We start from the raw sequence: 10551 nt of genomic DNA on the forward strand, positions 1-10551 counted from the left end.
TAGAATTTTGTTCCCTTGTAATGATGAGGTACTGTGGCTTCTGAAAAGGGCTGGGGACAAGCAACATGCCCTGGGTCAAGCAGTGAGGGGAGGTGGCACCTGTGGTTGTGGCAAGGGAGATCGAACACCTGAGAGGGGATCCAGGAACCACAATCCCCTTCTAGAGCTGTAGCACTTAATTATCCAAGCAATCGTTCTCAGAATTAGCTTCTGTTATGTACCCAAGCCTGAGATCAGGCGGATGGCATGAGCAATTTAACACAGATTGAGGCTGGCACCAGGAAACCTCAGTCTGATTAGATGGGAAGAAGAAGTATACTTATTTCCCCCTCTTCAGCTGTTCTGAAAGCAATCTTTCGTAATGCAATTGAAATGCCAAGTCTACTTCATTGTGCTTGAAAATTAAAAAGCAGGCAGCGAGCTTCAACCCCTTATGAAGGTTCACTGGGATCCTGTGCCACTCGGTATGAAGGGGCAGAGGACACTGCCTGCAGAGCAGTGCACCAGTGGAACTGCACCTGCTCTGGATTTGGAGCACAGCAGCCTGGTGCATCCCACGCCATCTCCTTCCCTAAGGGGATTTATCAGGTGTTAAAGGGGACTTTTCGTGTTACAGCCAGCAGGATATCTGCCTTTAACAGGTGAATTGTCTTCTGAACAGTGCCGGCATAGGCTGAGCGAGGATTCTGCTCCAAAAAGTGGACACGTTTATTGCAGTGGTACTTATGCTTCAAGACTGATGGTTAATTATATAAATCAATTTCTTCTACAAGGAATTAACTCATCAAATGCCAGAGAGTAATTTCTCTTCAAAATGCAGATCTTGATTTTTTTTTTGTCATTTTCTTGGTCCCAGAGAGTTCCTTCTGAGTTGCACCCTAAACGCTCAAAATATTAATCAAGAAATCATAGAATCATTAAGGTTGGAAAAGACCACCAAGATCATCCAGTCCAACCATCAGCCCACCCCCCCATGCCCACTAACCACGGCCCTCAGTGCCACATCTGCCCTTTTGTTGAACACCAGTGATGGTGATTCCACCCCTTCCCTGTGCAGCCTGTGCCAATGCCTCACTGCTCTGAGAAGAAATTCTTCCTCATATCCAACCTGAAGCTCCCCTGACACAACTTGAGGCCATTCCCTCTCATCCTGTCGCTGTTACTTGGGAGCAGAGGCCAACCCCACCTCAGCACAACCTCCTTCAGGCAGTTGTAGAGAGCGATAAGGTCTCCCTTGAGCTCCTCTTCTCCAGATGAACAACCCCAGCTCCCTGTAAGACTTGTGCCAAGGCTGAACAGCAAGTCCATCCCAAAAGCTGAGCCCTGTGCAAAGCATAAAATGTTCCTGTGTTCAAACCTATTGTACCGTACCTTTTCTTCTTTATTTTCTGCCCTCTTTTCCTCCTTGAAACCTCACTGTGCTTTAATTCCCTTCCCATTGCCCCCTTTCACCCCCGGCTCCTTTTGCCTATTCAGGCCTCCCTGCCCCTGGATTCTTTCCCAGGCCCGGTTTGTAACGAAAGGTGTTTCATTCGAGTCCTTGGCATGGATCCTAAAATGAGTGTGTGAGGCTGAGAACCGCAGCGCTGCTCAGAGCGAGAGAACTCAGCCCGTATCCTCGGTTTGTGGGAGCACGGGGAACGAAAACGTGAACACTGGGGGATAACTTGCAGACAGAACCGAGAGCAGCAGAGCTGAGCAGCGCTGCGCCGGGGCTGTGTGAGGCTCCGGGCTGCTCCCGCTGCTGCCATCTCCTGGGCGCAGGGAGCGGAGCGGTGTTGGGCGGTCCGGAGGGTTTCCCTTCTTCTTCCTCGAAAGCTTTCCCACTAAAACGCAGCCTTGCCGAGCTCTGGGGGCTTGTTGTATCAAAACCTGGTGCTTTCTTGGGGAAACACAGGATTAATTAGCGATTTTGCGATGCAAATTACATTACGGTCCCTCTGTGCTGAGACATTGTGCAAAAAAAGCCTTGAATGTGTGAAGATTTCAGTGATTCAGGAGATGGATTTACAAACGCTTTATGGGGCTGCAGTCCCCACGGATGTGCTCACTGTGGGCCATAGGGATGCTTTGCCAATGGCATGAGGGTGTCTGCGAGCTGTTGTTGCAGTGGTGGGTCCCCGCAGAGACCCAAAGCGTTGTCAGAAGGCATGAAAGCCCCCAGGTGTGCTGGGGCACATCTCCAGGGCTCATCCTCACCCCAGGTCCTGATATCAGCCCATGGAGACACCTCCAGCCATCAGCAGCGGTGCTGGTCCTGTTGGAGAGCACTGCTACGTCCTTCATGACCCGGCAGCCCTCTCCTCTTGGGTTGGGCAGGGTACAGACCTCACCAGAGCGTTGGAAACATTCAGGGTCAGGCTGGGCAGAGCTCTGAGCACATGATCTAGCTGTAGGTATCCCTGTTCACTGCAGGGGAATTGGGCTAGATGACCTTTTAGGGTCCCTTCTAATTCAAACTATTCTATAATTCTATGATTGCTCTGTTTCACAAAGGAGCTCAATGGGACACCATTAAGATCCCAAGCTCCCACTCATCCCTCTTCAGTTTCCATCTCGATCTACAAACCTTTTCTCCCTCTTTTTCCCCTTCTGAATCCTTCCTTTTCTTCCTAAAGTTTTCCCCTTCCCCATCCCTGCTCTCCATCCTCTCACTGCCAGCAGCATCCTCCTGTTGCCATAACGACAAGCAGCAGCCTGGCCAAATCAGCCAGACCCTGCCACGCTTCCCTGCCTGCATCAAACCACCTCCTGACGTGTGAACACTCTCACTTCCTCCTCCAGCCTTTACCATCTGTCTGCAGCAGGGAATGCTCCATTTGGGAGCTGCTGGCCCTCTGCACAGCCGTTTGCCCCTTCCACCTCCTACACAGATATGCCTGTGCCACTCAATGGCATTTGTAAGAGTGTGCATGTAGGCCACAGCCAGACCTGCTCGTGTGTTGGGGTTAAGACCTGCAGGTGACATTTGGTGTTTCCCTGTGCAGGAAATAGATCTGCTGATGCTTGAGGAAAGCCCATGAAATCCAAAATGAACACCTGAAAATAGGAGAATTGCTTAAAATATAGTAAAATAGATGTGTCCTGAGCTCCATCCTGACATGCCCGAAAGCTGGCATTCAACAGGGTCGTGACTAGCACAGAAGTCTAGAAAAATAAATGAACTAAAAACCCCGAAGCAACCTCTGAAGCAACGACAGGACTCAGGGAAACCCAGGAATTGCACAAGACAACCCCTGTAGCGCACATTCGGCTCTGGAGCTGCAGGGCCTTGGGGTGCAGCTCTCCCTGCGTGAGTGTTGGAGCCAGGAGCAATGTGCCAGGAGCTGCCAGGAGCAATGTGCTGAGCCTTCATTCCCCAGAGTGGCTTCTGGAGCCTTCTGAAGTTCATAGAGTCATAGAGACATTGAATTGTCTGAGTTGGAGGGGACTTCAGAGGTCATCTGGTCCAACTCCCCTGCAATGAACAGTGATACCTCTATCTAGATCAGATGCTCAGAGCTCTGAATGTCTCCAAGTTCTCCAGTCCTTTGACATTTGTGTCTCATACTCACTGACTAACTGAAATCACTTCAAAACCAAAAAATTAACAAGCAAATATGAAAACATAGGATGATGTCTGTTGCTTGTAGCAATGTACCGTTTTCACAGCAATGCTTGCAGCTGGAACTGAATATCAGCTACTGACATTTTTGGTGCTTTTGTGGTGTTGACCTCAGTATAACTTTGCTTCTTTATATATGTAGCTTTGGATTTAAAAACACGCTTCTTTCAGTTCGGCACAGATTGATGCATTCAAAAGCACCCTTATTCCAAAGCTATTGAGTTTGTTTTTTTTAAAAAAACAGCTTTTAGGTACAAAATGCTTTTGGCTGAGCACACAGATGGGCTTTTCACACAGCCTGGTTCTGATAATTGGGAAAAGGCTCGAGACAGATTTGAGATGCTGCGGCCCCTCCGACATTGTGAGGAAGCATATGTTCTTCATGGGACCACAGGGGTTGGTGCCCTGTTTCCATCCTATGAGGATGAAGTGAGGATGTCTTCAATGAATCTGGTACATGCTATGGGTTCTCTCGCCAGGCAGCAACTGGCTCCCTTAAGTATGGTTTGGGTGGGAGGGGACCTTAAAAATCATCCAGTTCCAGTCCAGGCATGGTTGTCACCCACTAGATCTGGTTGCCACCCACCTGGACAAGTGTACCAATGGTAGCACCCATATACTTAGATTAATTTAAAACTGACAGTATTTGGGATGTCTAAGCTTCCAAATAAGAGGAAAGCATCTAAGAAAAGGCCTGCATAGTTAAGTGATGCTATTCACTGAAAACATTTTGAATAACAACTCCTCCGCAGCAGCTGTCTTCATAAAGGCAAGGACTGAGCCAAGGAAGCTTCAAAAATCACTTGCTGTCTTGCAAATGTCGTGGTTATCCTAAGTGCAGCAAGAACAAGGCGAGAAGACACACAATTCCTTTCCAGCCATGACTTCCAGTCATTGTGTTTCATTTCCTGTGAGGCAGTGGTTAGTTCATGGAAAGATCACTGAGTTGGGTCACAGATATCCCTGTTTGGGGCAGGCAGAGCTAGCATCAGTGCTAGGAACAGAGCCGGAGATGTTCGTGGCTGTGCTCCGAGCACAGCAGCTCTGGCACTCTCCATAGTGTTTAAAAGTGGTTTGAGTCCATTGCAGAACAAACACAGCGTGGGCAGGGCAGGGTTTGTGCCAGGGCAAAACTGCCTACAGACAACTCACAACCCTGGATGTGTTTAAAAACCGTTTGGATGTGGTGCTCAGGACATGATTCAGCAGAAGGTTATTAGAATTAGGGTAATATGGTCAGGTCGTGGTTGGACTCGATGATCTGTAAGGTCTTTTCCAACCTGAGCAATTCTATCATTCTATGATTCATAAAGAAAAACAAAGAGCAGAGCAGTGTTTGAGTCTTCTTATAGTTGTAGTTCTTTCTCCTTTGTGTTAAAAAATGCACCAATGAGTGACTTTGTATCTCAAATGTCCACTTTAACTTCTTCTGTCAAAAATTCAGTGCTCCTTTTCAAGTAATAAAATAATTCTCTTTTTGAAAGAATGTTCAGGAGTGTGGAGGAAGCGTGGCCTTAAGCCTCATACAGAATTATTTGTGTTCCTGCAAGTCCCACAAATGCCACATGTCCTGAAGTCCCCTGTTTTGTTCAGATATCGCTGTACAAAATAATGTTGTGAATGATGTATTTTATTATTTTTAGATCTCAGCTCTCAGCCCCACTCTTTGAGCAGCTCTGTTTTGTTATTGTCAACCACTAGCTATGTTCAAATGTAGTTACCTAGCTCCCCCCAGATATCTACTTATCTGCATCACTTTGCTGTGAACGCACAGAAGCATGGAGCATCTCCAAACAACGCACAGCTTGTTGGAAGCAGCCTCCTACCACTGACCCTGCTTTTCCTTACTCTTTTTACATGAAATGAATGGAGAGAGGGAGCCTGATCCTGAGATCTGAATGAGGAACAAGGAGCCAAAAAGCTGCTGGGCTGTATTCCTGGCACTCTGTTCAGCTCACTGTGTGGTCTTGGCCTCTTCCTTCCTGCTTCAACACAACCATGGCAGCTCCTCACTCCTCTGTAGACTCTCAACATCCCACTGGGTTCAGTAGAACATCCCATGTCTAAAAGTGTCTGCATTTGGGCCTTCATCTTGGGGGCATTGCGTGGGGTGCAGCAGGGATGGGTGACATCTGGACAGCGCTCTCAGAAATGTGGTTTGAATTTTGGGTGGTCCTGTCTGGAGCCAGGAATTGGGCTCAGTCATCCTTGTGGATCCCTTCCAACTTGGGATGTTCCATAATTCTGTGATTCTGCAATGACAAAAACAAGCTGGCACACAAGAGGATATAGGACACAGGTCACAACTCCCAGCCACTCCTGGGATCTTCTTGAGACATGTGCCATGAAAGAGAGTTTCTTAAGCAAGAGAGCTTCAGGCTTGTTCCTACACCCACAGCTGTTTCCTCTGTCTCATGTTTTGCCTGGACAGAAAATTGAGCTGCCTTCAGGTCATTATTTAACATCAGTCATGGTGATTCAGGGACTGAAACCCCGGTACTTTTTAACATGAACTGTCTGCCTCTAAGTGCCACTTTGAAGATGTATCCTCTTGTGATTAAAATTGATTAAGAAGTCTAGAAAAGGAAAAGTGGTATTTGATAGACTCTACTTTCTGATTTTTGGAAGGTTGCCTGGAAATATTTCTAAATTCTAGCATCTTTCTGAGAAAAAAATATGTAAAATTGGAAAGCAAGAGGAAAGATCAAGTGGCATGGATTATTTGTATGCCTAGCTCATGAAGATCAAACTAACACACTTGTTCTTATGCTGTGGTTCCTCTCTGGAAAGTCAGACTATAACATGACACATGCAATATCATTCCCTCCCCTAATTTCGGTGGGGCCAGAGCAAGACCTGGAATCAGTAACCCCAGTGCCCTGTCCCATGGCCCTTCCTGTGGGCCTCTCCTCAGCTCATTGGCTCTGTGGATACCACACCTAATCTTAACCAGTTCTTTTTGCCTGTTCAGCTTCTCCCTTGGCTGTGCCTGCATTTCTGTTGCTGCTCACAGCTCCTTGTTCCTCCAAGGCCCTGTGGCTTTCTTTTTCACTTGGGCACTGATCATAGGTCTGTGCAATAGATGAGGTTGGAAGGAACCTTCAGGTATCTCTGATCCAACCCTTCCTTAGCGTAGGGTCAATTTTCAGTCACAGATGGTTGGACTTGATGATTTAGTGGTCTTTCCAAACTTAATGATGCTATGATTCTATAAGCTTAAAAGAGGTTACTTGTGACTTCGTCCATCTGAATTTTGAGTGTCTCCAAGGTTCTGTAAATGGTTTTGTACAAAGCATGGGAAGGAATGAAGCCTGGAGCATGGCCAGAAGAACAACAGCAGGAAGAAGCAGTACAGTCTGCAAAGGAGAAGGTAACGCAAAAATACCTGCAGCTGTTGGGTGTTGATGGCATCACACGGGAGAGCATGAACAAGAACTGCATCAAAGTGATATTGCATCTTGTGTGTCTGCAGCCAGGTCAACGTTTGTGGCCTTGCAGCTTCCATGCCCAGCAAGAATCAAACATCCTTCTACATTTGATGAGTGCATTGCCTTAAACATGTGGGTAACACTGAGCTTGAGTTCAGTCCCTGGGAGACGGTGAGGAGCTCACAAAGCAGCTTCTATGGCATTAAGGAGAAGATGCTGTCAGGCCAAGGTGCTACGAATCAGAAGAGCTGCAACTGTGGTGTTACATATTGTCAGTTTAACCAGCTGAAGATCTGGTTGTTCCTGACAGTATTGTGTAATTCCTGGAGCAGGACATGGCAGTTGAAATCTCTTTGCAAGGTGTTCCAGAGGTGTAATATATGCTATAAATAAAAACTACTTATGTCAGTAACTTAGAAATATGTATCTATTTAATGTTTAATGATAAATTTATGACTTGACAAAGGGTTTATCCTCTGATAGACGACATCCGCAACCGTAGGGAGGGCTGAGAGTATGGAGCATGATAAACAGTCAAATGAGATGCAGGATGCAATCACAGTCAGAGAAGCCATAAATTTAAGCACTTTATTCTCTGCTGGAACCAACCTGCAGTGATTATATACAAATGTGATATAGGTACGTACTCCACCTAAAAAGGAGGGATTGCCAACGCTAAGATCTCTGCACAGAGCCTCTTTTTCTGCCAAAAGTGAAATGCAGCAGACACAAACATTATCATTTTCTGCCTCGTAAGACAACTGCTAGATGGGGAATTTCTCACCCAATAGCATGCAAACAAAGATTCTTGACAGAGAATGGTGTGTATCGATAATCAAAGGCACCAGCCTGCATCTGGGTTTTACAAAAGGCTGTAGCATGCCGATGTTTTTCTAAACATCCTCCTTTAAGCCTGAATTCATAAGCTTCCAGATTTCTCAAGGCCCAGAGGCACTAAGGAAAAAAGATGTAAAAACAGAATTTTAAATAAAGTTCTCTCTGGAGAGGAAACTGAAAAAGAATAAGAGTTTGCTCTTTTGAGGAAGGAAAAGAGCTGAACGCACAAGTCCTTTGTTGCATTAGAAAACCCCGAGCTCACCTACAAGATCCTGCCACTTGTAGTGGTTTTGGCTCACAAAGGCTAGGAGCACCAGGAAAAACAGTGCCCAATTTATCAGTCAGCTTTAGTTAGCAGGGGTCTACCAGAAACTAGAAACTCTTCCTGGTCTGTTACGGTTTTATTTTTGAGAAGAAACATGACATTTGGTGGAAGGACTCCCTGTGGTGTTAGTCAATGGAACAGCTCGTTCCCTGCTGTGCATTTGGCACTGGACAGAGGACCCGACACAAAGAGTAGACGGGCTGCTTGCATTCAGACACAATTACACATTTGAAATGTGTTGTGCATTTGCACACCAGTGCTCTTTCCTAGTTATGTGAATCTCACTCTTGCTGTGTGCAGTTCATTTGTGACCTAGGACCAGACCTTCAATTTCTACTGAAATCACTGAGACTTGAGTATCATTGTGGTCCTTTTCAACCCAGGCCATTCCATGATTCTATGATTCTATGAGTATGTATTTAATGTCGCCATCCAGAAGGACATCTAACCATGGAGAAAGCACCATGGCTGAGTGCCTTTGTCTTCTGAGGGATCTAATCAAGTAAAGCCCCTCATTTGGGCTTGACCCTTGGAAATCTTCAAAACCACCTTTCTGTTTCCATTGATTAATATGAGGAATTTGGATACTTTAAAGGGATTTTTCATGTGCAGTGTGCAGTGCTCAGTTTCAGAAGGCTGGCACATGCTCATCACTGCTGAATGGATAATTTGAAAACATGATTATGGTCAAGGAACTTCAATAGAAAAGTAGCAGACATCTCAAAACTTCTGCACCATAGTCGTGTGTGGGACGCAGCTTACAGCGAGAGGCGGCAGGGACAAATCTGAGGAGTCTGCAGAGGAAAAACTTGTCCACAACAAGAATTTACAGTTAATCAGCTGATTATTAGGTGACCACTGGATGATCTTAGAGGTCTTTTCCAACCATAATGATTCTATGATTCTGTGGTTCTCTGATTCTATGATCCAATGGTCAACCCACCCCCACCATGTTCACTGACCACGTCCCTCAGTGTCACATCTGCACGTTTCTTGAACACCTCCAGGGACAGTGAATCCACCACCTCTGTGGGCAGCCTGTTCCAGTACCTCACCATTCTTTACGAGAAGAAATTTGTCCTATATCCAGTCAGAACCTCCTCTGGTGCAACTTGAGGCCAATCCCTCTTGTCCTATCGCAGTTACCTGGGAGAAGAGGCCAACCCCTCCCTCATCACAACCTCCTTTCAGGCAGTTGTAGAGGGCAATAAGGTCTCCCCTGAGCCCACTCCTCTCTGGACTGAACCAGTTTCCTCAGCTGCTCCCCATAAGATTCGTGCTCCAGAACCATCACGAGCAAACAAAGCTGCTGCTGTCTCAAAGCACTCTAGCTTTAAATAGCTCCTTATCCGTCTTCACATAAGCATTTTGATCCCTGACAAATAAAAGAGCACATACCCTTGGGGAAAAAAAAAATACTTTCAAGGCAAAGTCTTTTGAGGATGATTTGCGTGCTAGAGGGGGGAAGTAATCTCTGCTGTGCAATTCCTTTGGTATTTCAAAAGTGACTCAGGATGTACCTGTGCCCAAATAACTCTCAGGATTATAAAGCAGATTGAAAGGAATAAGTATGAACCTAAGAATATTCCTCTGGGACAGTCACTGTGTTGTGATGAGCAAAAAGCCCTTACCTCCAGCAAATGCCTTCTACAGATCGTGGCTGTGAGAAACGTTCCCTGTGCAGGCAGAGCTGTTAACAAATATGCCATTTTTTCTCCCAAATAGTGTTATTTTCCTGTGATTTACCTACAGTCCTCCATTTTTTAGTTTGGTCAGTGAAAAATAGAGTGAAACAACTCCGGAGAGCCCTTTTCCACAGAGCTCTTGGTATTTCTTTCCCTTCTGCTTCATGGTGGTATCCGAACAACTCCTCACCAAGCCTCAAGCACATAAGTAATATCTGCCAGAACTGATTACAGCTTTACTGCTGATAAGATGCTGTAGCATCAATTCTTTTTACATTTACCTTCTCAATAGCTCCACTCTGAATTCAGATGTTTGGTGTAATTTAATAAAATACTCTAACAAATATGTTTGTGTCAAACAGAAGTGTCCTCAGCGGTAAGTAATAAAATACTTAATCCAGCTGCAGATGCGTGAAGCTCAATATTTCCTGAGCTCATTTCTTTCTCTGTGCAGCACGATGACCTTAAAATCTTACAGAACACATCAAGCTGGAACAGCTGTGATTTACCCTTCATCACCTAATGAGGATTTTTTCTTTGCTGGTCTCTAGACTGAAAGGAGAAAATGGAAAAGAATAAGTACTGTGTCTATTGCAACATTGATTGAATAATCTCAGCAACACATTTCTCGGTTTAAGTAACTTAACATCTTCTTTTTCTTTTTCTTTTTTT

The sequence above is a fragment of the Tympanuchus pallidicinctus genome, unplaced genomic scaffold (assembly GCF_026119805.1).
Source record: "Tympanuchus pallidicinctus isolate F22 unplaced genomic scaffold, pur_lepc_1.0 scaffold19, whole genome shotgun sequence".
Lineage (NCBI taxonomy): Eukaryota > Metazoa > Chordata > Aves > Galliformes > Phasianidae > Tympanuchus > Tympanuchus pallidicinctus.